The sequence below is a fragment of the Camarhynchus parvulus genome, chromosome 7, assembly GCF_901933205.1.
Source record: "Camarhynchus parvulus chromosome 7, STF_HiC, whole genome shotgun sequence".
In the NCBI taxonomy this organism is placed as follows: Eukaryota; Metazoa; Chordata; class Aves; order Passeriformes; family Thraupidae; genus Camarhynchus; species Camarhynchus parvulus.
The window spans coordinates 4,931,647-4,946,330 of record NC_044577.1 but is presented as its reverse complement, the minus strand read 5'-3'; the positions used below and the strand labels follow the sequence as shown (position 1 = coordinate 4,946,330).

The 14,684-nt window shown below is 43.8% G+C and overlaps 1 protein-coding gene across 26 annotated transcripts in view; it reads left to right on the top strand.

The window, feature by feature from the left end:
• The window catches only part of MAP2 (microtubule associated protein 2), a 220,107-nt gene that overhangs the window by 69,454 nt on the left and 135,969 nt on the right, over positions 1–14,684 (top strand). Inside the window, exon 1 of one of the 26 annotated variants that reach the window (XM_030952100.1) lies at positions 8,777–8,793. The exons of the other annotated variants lie outside the window; for them this stretch is intronic. The gene's annotated coding sequence lies outside the window, so the exon portion shown is untranslated. Of the gene's footprint in view, positions 1–8,776; positions 8,794–14,684 lie in introns of those variants that run through there. 26 annotated transcript variants of the gene reach the window in all.

Genomic DNA, 14,684 nt, shown 5'->3' with positions numbered 1-14,684 from the left:
CTTTCACAAAGCAGTGTTAGGGAGAAGCCTGGTCCTGACAAGAATGGGAGAAGGTGTAATTGTACAGGGATTATAAAGAACATAAAATGCCAAGATGCAAACACTTCTGCAGAACAACTGAGCACCAATATGAGCTTATTTGTGGTTGTATAGCTGGGTTTTTAGTACTGCTGGTGAGACATGTAAGCTGTGCCAAGCCTTGATGTGTAGAAGGCAAATCAAGTCATTCCTCATTGAGCAAATCATAACTCCACACTCCCTGCAGGAATGTTTTTCACATTGGTCTGACTGGTTCAATGTGAGACATTTCAGGAAAGAAAAATTCTGTGAATGAACAAAATGTTTCAGCTTCATTGCAGTTTCTCTTTGATTTGGGGGGCAGGCGTAGCAAAACCCAAATAAATAAACAAGGGAAAGAGCTGAAGGTTTGTGAATATTTTTATTCTTGCACTTTCTTTTCATGTTTTTCCTGTTCAGATACTGTGTATCCCTTGAACTCAAGTGTTTACCCCAGTACTTCCAAGGCTCAAAGTTATATGCAAGTGGAAGAAAAGGGCCCTGCATTTTCTTTCCCTCCTGCCCACCCCTGTGTACTCCGCTCAATTAATTTTCTGTGTTCATACAGATAAAAAAGATAATTATGTTCCTCCTAACCTTACTGGAAAACAGCCCTCATTAAACTCCTTAGAGGGAAAAGGGTTGGATAGGATGCCAGTGTGTTAAAGGGCTCCTCTGTCTGTCTGGGAAGTGCCTTATGTAAGGAGCTATCACACGGGGACAGGCGGCGCCTTGGAATGTGACCCCAGCTGGGATCCCTCATGGAGATGGTGCAGCCGCTCTGGTGGCCCTGGGAAAACAAAGTGCTGCTTCTTCCTCACCATCCCAAGTGCATCTGTGCTCTCCCAGCTTGGGGCCACGTGTTGGTGTGGCCTTTCTGCTGCCTGCTGGGGTGACATTGGCACAGAGCTGCCTCCAGCCCTTTTACTGCAGACAGGCAGTGCAAGGCAGACAGCACTTTATCTAATACCATCCCACTTCTTGAAGAAATGGCATATATATAGAGTTTTTCTGATGTTCTCCTAGCTGCTTTTTCCCACCAAACAACCCAGCTAGTGCCTAGAAGATGTTCATGGGATTGCATCTGAATTAAAACTTCCTGCAGTGTGCATAAAGTGCTGCACTGCACATCTTGCAAAGTGGAAGGTTACCATCCAGCAGACATGCTCTGTGCTGCCCCTGGAAGCAGGATATTAGCTCAGAGGGAATGTAGCAGGACAAAATGATGGTGTTTTAAATTGAAAATCACAGCAGTGGAGGGGAGAAGCAGCTGTGTTGGGAGCTGCCAAAGTTGCAAATAGAATGATTTGGCTGGGTTAAGGCAGGTGGTTAGCCAGAAGTTAGAGCTTGTTCCCCAATCCCTTGGCTGTAATTCAGAGATGCAGTGCATAGAGTGTGCTGCTGTTGCTGAACTTCTGATTCATTGTCCTTACTGATAAAAAGTTCCTTCAATGCTATTTAGATTTTTCATGCTTTAATGACCTGTTTTTCATGTCCACTGCATGTGTTCTCTGTTGTGCATGGTAATCTTGTGAATATTTGAATATGATTCTTTAATCTCTGGTATTATCTGAACTTTATGTTAATTTAGTCTTTCTGCATAGGTCTTGCTCTATTGAAGTAGAGTTATTTTTATTGCTGCAGCAAACTGGATAGCCAAAGGGAATGAACTCCAGATAATCCTCCCAGAGAGATGGCTCTTGGTCTGTGGTGGTCATGGAAGGGCTGCCCTGGCCTTGGCAGTTGTGCTGAGCAGAGCTGCAGCTGTGGGACACAGGTGAGGAGGGGATGCTGCTGAAGCACCAGTGAAATCAAGATGTGTCCAGTAATGTTCTAAAGCCCCATCCTCAGTTGTGCTCGGTTCAGTGGTTCAGCAGTTGATTGAAAATCTGAGGGTTTTTTCTGCCCTGTCAGCTTTATTCTTGGCCACATCAAGTACTCTGAGCAAGCTGCCTTGGAGAATTCAGCCTTTGGGTGCTTCTAATTCAGAAAACAGATTTTCTGGATTGTGAATAACATGTTTGTGTCCTTGTATTTCCCCGTGGTTCTGTCAAACTGAAGTTTTTATTTTTCAGCTTAGAGAGGCAGTGAGAGGTGGAAGAGTTGAGAAAGGGAAGAGCTGAATTCAGTTCAGGAGGAAATGTGGTGCTTTGCACCATCCCAGAGTGCTGTGAGCAGTGATGATCCTGCTGCTTGTCCTGCAGCCTGACACAGCCTTTGGTGGGCATGAAGTGAAGGAGCCCTTGTTCACCATTGAGAGGTTTGTCTTTCTCTAAGAGGAGTACAGCCCTTCTGCAGTATAGCAAACCAGCCTGGACTTGGGCACTAGGAGTTTTGCACCAGGCTGCAATCCTTTCGATATTTATGGTTTGATTTATATAGTCATGCCTCACTCTACTAGAGAGGTACAGGATAGTGATTTAACAGGGAGTATCCTGTGTGACAATGTAACACTACTCAAGCAAACAAGCTACTTTGCACTCTGCAGTGGTTTACTTCTTGTATATGAATTTCACTCGGGGTTCTCATGGTCCTATGCAGGGCTCTGTGAAGACAGCAGAGGGAATCACAGGGCTGCTTCACTATGCTGCTTATGGTGGTGACTTCTATGGGATGAAGGCTGCTGGTGCCTGTGGCAGTCTGGGCTTTGAGAGCAAACCTCAAAACCTTCTCTAAGTGAAAGGAAGTGTGTGTGTCCTGGGTGAGCAAGCTGTGAGGGCTGCTGCATGCTGGTGCAGCTGTCACACCTGAGTGTAAAGTGAAAAAGGCTGCTGTAACAGAGTGATTCACATTTATTTAGCAAGTGCTCCTGAGTAATTTGGCGGGCTGACACCAGATTGTGACAATACACGTTGAAGGGTTACTGGTATCATCAATCAACTTGTGCTTGGCTGCTGCTCTGTTGTGGCTTCTCTTGCCCTATTTCTTCTTGAAGAACTGCATAGCTGCAGTAATTTTACCTTTATCCTAACCACAGGAGATAAATAAGATATGGTTGATATTATGAAACATCAGATCCCCTTGGTCTCTTCACTGGCTTCTCATTTGTTTTAATAATGGCTATAAATCTATCAGTTCCTGCTTCCACACACAGCATACACCTGTGTTTTCTGTCATCCATGGCTGTAGGAAAACAGGCAGGTGAGGCCAAGATATGAAAGAACAATTTATAAATGGCTGGTTATCAGAGCTGGGTTTCTGTCATGAATTTATGGTGCTGTAAGAGTGAATGACTAATTTTGTTTGGTCCATAAAACATTAGAATAGAGCCAATTTGGACATGTAGCCTTGTAAAGCACATAATGCCATCTCTGAAAAAATGCTGGTTTGTTAAACACATGTGCATAACATGTGCTTCTGACGCAGCTGTTTGTGCAGAGTGTTTAAGAAACTGTTTCATGTATCTTCCTCAACAAGTTTAGTTCATGTTCCTTACCCCTAAGTTATAGTGCTCTCATCTGCTAAAGTCTTACTGAAAATTGCCCTTACTTAACTAAGATTAGTTTTGCATTTAAAATTATGGGTATGTTGATGCTCTTCTTGAAGAAGGCTGTTTTTTTAGTAATCCAATGTGTTATGAAATACTCTTTTAGGCAGTGATGTAAACAGCCATTAGCTTTCAGTAGTATTTACTAAGAGAGGAAACAGGCAGGGCAGGCAGAGATGAGTGAGTTAAATTGAATGTTGGCTTACATGAAATGATGAGTGGAGAGTGCTGGTGTCCCAGGCAGACTGGGTCAAAGACACACCAGTACAAGCAGCTGTAGGGACTCTCCATCATTTGAGATGACAGAAGTCCTGTGCTTTGAAGCCAAGGACTTGGAGTCCCGATTTTCCACCAGCATGAGAATGAAACATCCACAGTAATTTTATTTATCTGAATATTTGTTACATTGATTCACAACATTGACATTGGGCTGTTGGATTAAAAGTTGTTTGACTCTAGACACACTTTGTACTCCCGAGAGTACAGAGGTGCTGCTTTGTGTGTGATTGTGCAAGTGGGACCCTGATGTGTCTGGGTGAAGTGTGGGCCTTATTTCTACCAGTCAGGCTTCTGGAAAAAAAAACTTACCCTACAGAAATGAAAGACTCCGGTCCTGGGGTCTACCCATGAGAAGCATCCAGGTGCTTTTCAATAACATGATGGAGATAGAGCATTTGGCATGAGAGCCTGGTGTGAGGAGACGCTGCCTCAGGGAGCGTGGTAACTCTCTCAGCAGTGGCACAGGACTTGTGTGGCTACAGACTCTGGAGAGAAGGAATAAAGGCAGTCAGAGTCACATGTCAGTGTTCTGAGGGTCCCTTTAGGTAAAGTTTATTTAGCTTTCTAGGAAGCTGCAGTATTTAATCTGACCTGAAGCAGCAAACAGATGGAGGGATGTATTCTGTCAGAGAAGAGAGCTGTATTTTTGGCTTTCACTTCAAGCAAGAGATTTGTAGGTGGCTTGCTTAGTGTTCTATGAATTTGATGCTCTATATATTTCCTAAACTGATCCTATCTTTTGTAAGCAACATAATTTTACAACCTCCTTATGCTTAAACTACTTCTTTGCCCAGGAGTTAAAAACAGGTTCCTTCCAAATTTGATTTCCTGTTAGACCATACGTTCTGCTGCTGCAGGGAGCAAGTCTTTAATGTCAGTCAGTCAACCCTTGGCTTGACTGGGAGTTACTTGTATCCTCCACTGGAGCCATGTATTTCACTTTACAGATGAGCCAGTGTATTCTGGTTTTGTGTTTACATATCTGAAAGGCAGGATTCTTTCAGGGTTCATTTCTTTATAAGGCTTTTAACTGAACAGAGGCTCTTTCCTGTTAAATTGAACTCAACTTTCACAAGTGCATATGTGTGCAAATTTCCTCTTCCCCCAAACCATGCCCAGTTTAGAGGAGGAGAAATGTGAACATTCTTGGGAATGTTTGTTCTCCTCATGTAATAGCCTCTTATAAAATAGAAACAAAACTAAAATTGTTGCAATGCTGCTTACGTGAGGAACAGTCTAGGTTGGGGCTGAAAATAGTTGGTTCTCCCTTTTTTCCAGGGTAAGCTATTCAGCATTCCACACTGACTTGTGCTGGGAGCAGACATCACCAGCAAGGTATTTCCTGTCTCCTTTTGCCAAATGCTAAAAATAATAACAACAACAACAATAAAGATTTAAAAAAATATACTCAAATCAGAACCATGCCACATATGACTTCATTTGGCAGCACAGGGCTTGGTCTACATAACTTCTGGCTTTATTTTTTTACTTATATGCCTGCCAAGAGCTTCTGAATTAATTTGCCCTCTTCCCACTCCCTGTCTTCCCCCTGCTGAAGGGAAGGCAGAGTGGATCACGCTCTGAGCCAGAGGAACATATGGGATGGGGGAGCTCCACCTGACCAGTTCAAGGGCTCTGCTGTCATGTGAGGGCAGTGCCTTGGTCACTGAAGCTGAGCTGTGTCTCCCCCTGAGCTCCATCTCAGGCATGCTGCCTCTCCCCAGCACTACTGCTTGTTGAAGGTTTAATTTCTTACTGGCTTTTTCTGGTGCTTGTGTCTCAACTTGGGCTTCTTTCCCAGTTGAGTTTGGCCACACTGACCATAAGAATAGGTGCCCTGTTCTTCCTGATCTCTTCTGAGGAAGGAATAGTAGAAACCTGTTTTTTTTTTTTGGAGCACACGGTCTTTATTCCTTTACTTGGGTGTCTAATCCACTACGGATTCTAATCATGCTCTAAACTGTTTCAGATCCCTTGATCTATGGTTACATCAGGAAAAACAAAATAAAATCTCTGGTACTGAGTGATGAAAAGGGAGTTTGCCCGTAAAGAGTAAAAACCTGATACACAAGAAAGCACAGCCGTGCCAACAAATTTCACTGTCACAGGGAAAACCATGAGAACATTTCTGAAGTTTCAGTCCTGCAGAGAGTAGCCAGGAAGAAATGAGTGGGAATTTCTTTTTCATTGAGGGCAAAAGAAGTATGTGAAAGTATTTTAAGTGTGAGACTCTGAGCTGCCTCTGCGTGTGAAGTGGTGGTACCCTGAAGAGGCTGGCTTAGATTTGTGGCACATTAAAATGAAGTAACAGTTTCATGGTAGTTGATAGTAGTTTATGACACATCAGTTCCAGTTTCTGCTTTGTTAAACATTTTTAAAGCTGCTTCAGTGCACCCAGCTTCCCTTTCTTAACTACTGGGAACTCTGTGAATCCCTGGCTTGGTTGTCTCCAGCCACAGCTGGAAATGCTGGATAGGTCCCAGCATCCCATTTTGCCTAGGCAGCACCTGTGTTTTCTGAAGTAAAATCTCATATACAAATATGAATGTAATTTCTGGAATAATTTAGAAACTGTGCATCCACTGATTCTCTGTGTATGTGTGAAGTGGTTTTTTTTTTTTTTTCATGTGAAATTCATTATAGAAGACAACTTTCCAGTGTAGCCCAATTCTGATGAGCCTGTACAGGTTAAAAGAAAAGAAATAGTTACTGTCCAAAATCACTTTATTTTGGCATGTGTTCCCTCAAGTTCTTTGTGATCTCTCCTGAAGTTTTTTATCTGCTACTGGTTTTGGATTGAGTCTGCATTGCTGATGGTGCATTTGGCTGTAAAGATGAGGTTTCATTGATTTTCAAGGGTAGGAGAAAATGGTGTTCTTGATAACCATTGCAATTTCAGGTAATGTATGCTGACACTGATGTGTGAGCTGCTCAGAGCAATAATAACTGGCTGACCTGACCTGCCTTGGTTTTAAAGTGCCTAGTAAAACTTGCTGTGGCCTTGTAAAGAGATTCTTCATTTTTGTGTCTGCGTGCTGATGGATCTCTAATGTACGTCTCCCTAGCTGTGCATCAGGATTAATAATCAACACACAAATCAGGTTGCTCCAATTATTTCTCCTGCTAAGACTTTGACCTTGTTTTTTCAGCTCCTTAGGGTGGAATGGCTTTCAAGAGTGGGTGAAAAAGCTGTATACCTTCCCAGTTTGTACCAGGGGACAATAAAAACCCATATAGACTCTTTTCTGCCCATTTCCTGGGGCAGCACATGATTAGTGTGTCTCCATGACATTTCATGAAAGCTCAGGGCAACAGCCCTACATGATTGATTAATAAATACCTTGGTAGCTTTGACAGGGAAAACTGGGCATCTCATAGCTACTGCAGAAGGGCACAGCAGGCTGGAGAAACTGCAGTGTGCTAACTCTCCCCTGACCTGCTATTCCTGCCAAGTTCCCACCAAAGAACTCTCAAAGAAACTGAGTTTTATTTCAGAACACCAAGGAAAAATACGGAAGAGTTTGGAGATGTCAGTGCTGGAAGTGGGGCTTGCCAGAAGTAGTAACAGACCAAAATTGTAAGGCAAACAATGCTGCACCACGGGCTGCCAATATCCCCCCATAATTTGTATTAAAAATAGATTTTGCAGGCTCCAGTTTTAGCATGATCCATTCAGTAATTCATATGGCATTCCCATATGTTAGGGTGAGAGGAAGGTGGAAATAGTGGGAGTCGGGGAAAAAGACACTGAGTGATCCTTATGCCATTTCAGTTCAGTTAATTGCATGTGTTTAAAATGTTGTAACGTGAGCAGATGGGGTGTTGTTTCACAGTTATATGCTCTGTGTCTGGATATATATACACACACACACATATATATGAAGTTCTCTAGCACTTGATTCCTGTGCTGAGGCTTTACCAACAACAATGGGTGAGAGGATGGCATCAGTGCTGGGATGGGATGGCTGATCCAATATTGGTATCCCCAAACCCATGTGAGATGTGCATGTGTTCAGGGAGCAGTCCCAGAGCTTGTGGCTGTGTTGCATTGGGTGACAAACTCAAAGGTTGTCTTGTGTCTTCTCGTTTGAAGCCACACAGCTCTGAAATTAGTAACCAATTTTTTCAGAAATCTGGGCCTCAAATGTGCTTAGTACTTTAATATCAGGGTAGTTTCAGTCTGGGAATAACTTCCAGAATAAGGAGTGTTGTCCCTGGAAGCTGTGGCTGTATATCCTGCAAAGGTGCAGGAATGTGGGGTCCCTCCTCTTGCTAAGATTGCTGGAGCAGCCCAGGGGCTGCGCACCATCCAGTCAGCACCATCCAGCTTGGGCAGCACTCTGGTTTCAGCTGGGATAATGGGTGTTCTTCTGCCCATGCTGAAATCCCGCTTCAGTCCTGGCTCTGCAGCCTCCTTGCTCCCTTCTGCTGAGCCTGGGATGGGTCACCAAGTCACCTGGCTGCTTTCCTCAGCTCTTTTCTGGTCTCATTCCCCCACTTCTGTCCCTCTTACCTGCCCTGCAGCCTGGCCCCTTCCACACAGGTTGTTTTGGGGAAGGGTCAGCCTCCTCTCCCCTCAGAGCAGTCTATCTTTGCTGTGCTCCTCAGCAGGAGGGTGGCAAACAGGCTCTGTTCCTCCTTGCTGGATGAGCCCTCCAAGGATGGAGTAAAGCAGATGGCACCAGCATGAACGAACAGCCAGCAGCTGAGTGAGCCTGTTTGTCAGCTTGGGCTTTGCTCTGCCTGTGCTTCCTATGTTTGCCAAAGCTGGGCTTTTCATTTGGAGCCTCTGCTCCTGCTGGGATCTCATTGGGAAGATGAGGGGCTCCTCCCCTCTCTCCCCAAACTCTGGTCCCTAAGATCAGCCTTGGCTCAGATTGGCTCTTCCCTGAGAGCAGCCAGGCTTGCAGCAGGACCTGTGTGTATGGCTGGGCTTCACTTCCTGTAATGTAGTCTCTCTGAATCTTCAGGTAAGACAAATCTTCTATTTAAAGTACATCTTTCTTTTCTGTTTTTCTTAACATATTCTTTGGGGTAGTCTTTCACTTTTAAGAGCTTGAAGACACCTGGCTGAATCCAGGGGTTTTGCTTTCTTTCACTTAGACTGGCAGAGACATTCTTGGTTGATTTCAGCATGAGCTATAAGTGATTTGGACCCAAGTGCTCTTTGCTTGTAGAGATTTTGTTTCATTGGGGATTTTTGTGTGTGTTCTAGGACCAGTCCATACAGCATTTGCTCTCAATTTTCAAGCTGCATCCTCTTTGCATTCTTTCGTGCTCCCCCTGCACATGGACTGGGAGGTGTGAGGAAGGATCTTGTGGCAGCCAAACCTCTGTGCTGTTCTCAGAGATTCCTGTGTCATGCAATACCAGCTGAAAGTGCCTCAGCAGGTCCCCTCTGAGACCTCACCTCACCTGCAGCTGGCAGGTGTTGTCCATCTGTATTTACACATGTGACAGTAAGTTGGTGCAGGTGCATGCAGGACCTCAGACTCTGGGTCTGATCTGGAGCTGAGGTCTCAAGCTGCTGCTATGTGGAAAATGGAAACAGTACAGTGTAAGAGTGGCCAGGGCAGAGATGCAGGAGCTAGGCTGAGCTGTTGCCTCTGGTTCCAGTGAGCTACTTGGTGCCTCACAGCCCCTTTCCTCCTCCCACCCATTATTTTGTCTCGTGCATTAATTTCTTAGCAGGTGCCCTCACACTGGGAGAGCTTTCAGTCCTGAAGAGTCTTTGTGAGTTTCAGAAGGAAAATAAGAATAATTGACTGGGTAGTACAGGCAAGGATCAGCTGTCACTACCCTTGGTATACCCAGGGGAAATAAGGGCATTCAGTCCAGTGCCATTCAAGAATAAAAGATTAGTTCAGGATGAGAGAACCTTTTGGTCTTTTAAAGGGGTAAAACCTTGAGCCACAGAAATTAAATAGCAACGTGTAGAGTGGTAGTTGAATAAAAATAAAATGAAAGCACAAAAAAAAAAGCCTTAAGCTTTTTAGTTTATCTTACTCTCCAAGTTCTCTATCAGATGGCAAGCTTCTGGATATTAGGGGCATGCAGTCAGGAGATTTTTTATCTTCAGCTGATAACTGCCTTTGCACTCTGCCTTCCATTCGTGTACTGATCACATGTTGCAGGGTAGAAAGCATTTTCTGGTCACAGTAGCTTGTTTTTCAAGTTACTGAAGTGTAAAATCATTTCTACCAAGACATTACAAAATAAAATAGTTTCCAGTTATTTCTGTCTTGGCTGCATGTTGGAGTCAGTCTGAACCAATTTGTGTGTTTATACTTATTAATAAAATATAGCTTTATATAGAGAATGGTCCCACACTTAGTTTCTCCCTTGTTCAAGGGAATGAGAAGAGACAAGGAAAAAGGCTCTGAGGAAAGAGATGGATGAAAGCCAAAGTCAGAGAATATTATAAATTTCAGCAAACAGGTTGAAGAACAAGGGAAAACAAATGGAAAAAAATGGAGTGTTAGCAATGTGAGTGTGTATTGCGTTTATCTAATTTTAAATTTACTTACATTTGCTTCTATATTTATAGCACAGAAACATTTCAGAATTATCCTAAATCTCTGAGGAGAAGACAGTGTTTTCTTGCCTGAAAGCACCAGGTGTGACCCCTAGGAAGGGCCTCTAGAAGCAGACACCAGAGGATAAGCTAAGCTCATACCTTTTTCTTTTTTCTTCCTCAAAAAGTTTTAATGCTTCTAAACATTCACAGTGTTTAACTGTGTTTAATGGTTGATAGATCCTGTTAAACTCTAGAGTATAGAGTATTTTGCATTTTGGGAAAGGTGAGTGTTGTGGTTTGACACTGACCCAACACCAGACGCACATGAAAGTCGCTCGCTCACCCTCCCTGCCACAGCTGGGCAGAGGAGAGGGGAAAAAAAATTAATGAAATGTTAATGAGTTGAAATAAGGAATGGGAGATAATGCTCCAAGGCAAAACAGGCTCAACTTAAAGGTACAAAGTGAATTTATTACTAAAAAAGTCAGAAGAGCATAATGAGAAGTAAAATAAGCTCTTAAAACACCTTTTCTTCCCCGAGCCCCCTTCTCCTTCCCACCTACAGCTCAGGGACACAGGGCAGGGGGGTTTTGGTCAGTTTGTCACCTGAGGTTTTCTTCTGCTGCTCTGGGGAGGAGTCCTTCCCCTGTGAGCCTGTGGGGTCCCTGCCATGAGAGACAGTTCTCCATGAACTTCTCCAGCCTGGATCCACTCTGATGAGCAGCAGTGCTGCCCAAACTGCTGCAGTGTGAGTCCCTCCCAGGGGCACACAGTCCTCCCCACGCTGCTGTGCCGTGGGTCACTCTGCCCAAAATCCACAGCTTACAAAGGTGAGACTTTATGAGGAAAACATCTCAAACGAGATCCCCAGCAGCTAAAAAATAATACAAAGCCATCCCAGTTTCCTCATAGACTAGATTCTGTTTATTGGGCTTTTGTGGCTCTGTGTGTGTGTGTATCTGCAGACAGACTACAGCAAGAACAGGGTCTGTGGGGTCCATTCTGCCTCACTCACCTGGGTCAGTGGCTGCTACAGCTCCTGCCATCCTGCTAATGGCAGTGGGGATACTCAGGGGATGGCAGAAGATGATTTAAGCAAAGCCAGCAGACCAGAAAATACAATCTTTGTGTGGAGCTGGGAAGAAGTCCCACTAACGTGTGAAGGGTTGCAGGAGGACACTGTCCTGTGCATGGCTTCTGTTCAGGTGGAGCTGCAGACAGGCTGAGCCATGCTCTGTTGCATTTTCTGTCACGCCTTCTTGCTAGTTGCTGCTCATTGAGCTGGCTGTGGTGAGTGATGATGTTACAGTGTAAATCTGAAAAGCCCTTTGTGGTTTGCGCTGTCACAAGCCCCACACTGGCACTTGGGAAGGTTTGCAAAGATAGATTTAAGGGATCGGTAGTTATTTGGAGTTGGTTACTTTGATAATGTGAGTTTTTGGTTCACAGTAGGGTCCTAGTACTTTCTGTAAATGATGTGGTGTTGTGCTTTGCTTTTACGGGATTTTTGGTTGCTTGGTTTTGTATTTTTTGTTTTCCTTTCTGTTTCTTTGTTTTTACTTTTCCTCCTCTTAAGAAATTTATCTAGTCGGATCTCTTTCTGTTTTTAAAATTGTAGCTTTTTATTCTTTATGAGGAAAACAATCCATTTCAGTCTTACTGAGTTCCACTAACATCTTTCCCCTTGAATATGGCAGCAAGCCAGTGAAGTTAATGTGCTGTTTGTCTCTTAGCACAGTTCATTTGCTCAGAAACTGTCTGGTGCAAAACTCCAGGCCTTGAGCTAGAGGGTGACATGAGTGTGCCTGTCTCCACTGCTGATGGGCCTTTAAAAGGTGTCAGTGGAAACTCCTCTGTACAAGATTCAGCTCCTAAGAAAGGATAACCCCCCATGTGTTTTGCTACTTATGTTGGTGCTGACTTGGTCTGCAGGGCCAACTTCCAAAAGCAGTGAAAGCTCAAGCTCCCATCAACTATGTACAGAGAATCATCAGTTAAGAAAGGCACAGAAAACTGGCTGCTTGTTAATATTCATCCTTAAATGATTTATGAAGCTAAAAAGAATAAACAAGTGACACTTTATATTTTGTTACAGCAGTCTCCTATCCTTGTTTAGTATTGTTAGTGGAGAGCTTGTGTCCAGAAGGCTGTTTGGTGACACCATCAGCTGAATAAGGTCTTTCAGATGCGTCCGTCTGCATTAGTGATGAGAATGTTTGCTCTTGTCTTACAAAGGAACCATTTCTTTAAAATATAACCTCCTTCTTCCCAGTCCCTCCGCAAATGATTCCGTCATCAGAACTCTCATTACAGCCGTCTTTCATCCCTTTAACGCTGGATGAAAATCTCTTTGTCTTCAAGTTCCTTCAATTATTAATGATTCAGTTGTATTCTTTTTGCCAATTGGTGCAGAGAGAACCTTGGAGCAAATGTGTATTAGTTATTCCATTTATTCTCTCCTCTTCGTTCCTTCTGTGGTCTTTCTTAGTAGTGCTCTTCTGCTGGTTCCTCACTCAGAGGTTCTGCATCATTGCATGGGGTTTTTTGCTCAGCTACAGGAGCCATTGTGCCCCAAAGACTAACTTTCTTTTTGAAACCTTCTAAAAAGAGGCAGGGAGCCTTCTTGCAAATACTGGGAGCATCTTTATTTTTCAGTCTTTACGGTGATGTTACTAAGTGGTCAGACACCTTTATCTGAACCAGTTGCACCCTATGACCAGGTGGAAGTCTGGGGGACGGCAGGTCACCGACACAGTAAAATTGTTGGCTCCAGATCCTAAAGTACAATCTGAGTGGCATTGTGGAGAGGCAGGGGCCAGCCTTGATGCCTTCTCCATCCCACTGAGGTCCTCCAGCATCAAAGAGGGAAGGAGTAGGTGGGGTTCAGGTGGAAGAGCCGTAGGCCTTGTTCTCTGAGAGACTGAGCTGATGTAGTGGGAGCCCTATAGGAGCTCCCCTTGGCATCCCCTTTCCAGCCCCAGTGTCCCTGAAGCTGTAGGCTTTGCAGCTCTCTGGACCTTAATGGCAGATTGGGGCTGAGATTGCCAGCACTCCAGCTAGGAATTGGAAAGGTGTGGAGGGAGCATGCTTTACTCTGCTCCAGCAATTCTCGTTAAGCTTGGGGAGGATGGAGAGAAGACAATGTAAGTTAGTGCTGTGGCCAGCTGAGTTTTGCTGGAGGCTGCGCCAGTTGCCCAGTTAGAGAAACTAAGATGCCTGCAGGACAACAGGATCCTTATTCTCTCCAAGGAGGATGCCAGCCTGTCTAGGCACTGCTCTTGGTGCTCTTTGTATAAAAATAAATAGTTTAACCTTCCTCAGTAGCAGGGGTTCTAGTTACCACACACACAGAGATTTACTTTTAATTAGCCCAGTAAATTGCTCTTTTATTTCCCCTTCCTTGATCCCCCTCACTCAGCTCCCCACTGATTTAGAATGTAATTGTTTTCTTCCTTTATCTTCAAAAATTATATTATCTGAAATATTTTTGTTACTGCTTGGGTTTTCTCTGCTTTAGAGAAACCTATCTGAAAACATGTGCTTTACAAGGAAAGATTAGAAGAATGTTTTCCCAAACTCTCCCTTTTGCTTATCTGGACTCTCCCCAGTTTGCCAGTATCTATCTTACTGTGCAAACCCCACATTTTGGCATTTCTCCAGCTGAGACACCACCACCAAAGAAAACGAAATAATTATCCCAGTGTTTTAGGGATAGCATCCCCATTAGGATAAAAAAAACTGTGGTTTGTCCTTTTTTGGCCACAGTAAGCCTTTTCCTGTCAAACTAGTGCCCAGCTACTTACTCCTCGTTTGTCTAGTTATGTGTTTGAGGCCTTGTCTCTCAGTATGCTGTTCAGTCCTTTTTTCTTGATTTCCTGCTTTTAGATCTGGGAGCTGCTGTGAACCAATGGTCTTGGTTTTGGAAGATGCTTTCCTGTGATGCTTTCCTCATCCTAACTTGGGGTGAGACCCAAATTTTATAAAAGCAAAATCAGGAGTGGGGAGATGAGTTTGTTTGCATTGTTACTGACAAACTGATATTGCCAGAAGTATTTTTTTTAAGTTGTGCTCCTTCCCTGTAGGTATTTAGGTACTTGGAAACTGCTTGGTTTATTTTTTCCAAAATCTTTGCAAAGATGGCACTTAACTGACTTGTTTGTAGTTTTCCACAGCTTCAGCAGAATTTTCCAAGAGAGAGAGTGTGGGGTTTGGGAAGATGTTTGTGAAGATAAAGCAGACTCTTGTCTGGTTTGTTCTGAAGTTTGAAATACTCTTCTTGGGTCAGGGAGGATCCACACAACTTTCTAAGCTGCATCTTCCTCGTTCTGAGTGTTTCATAAGTTG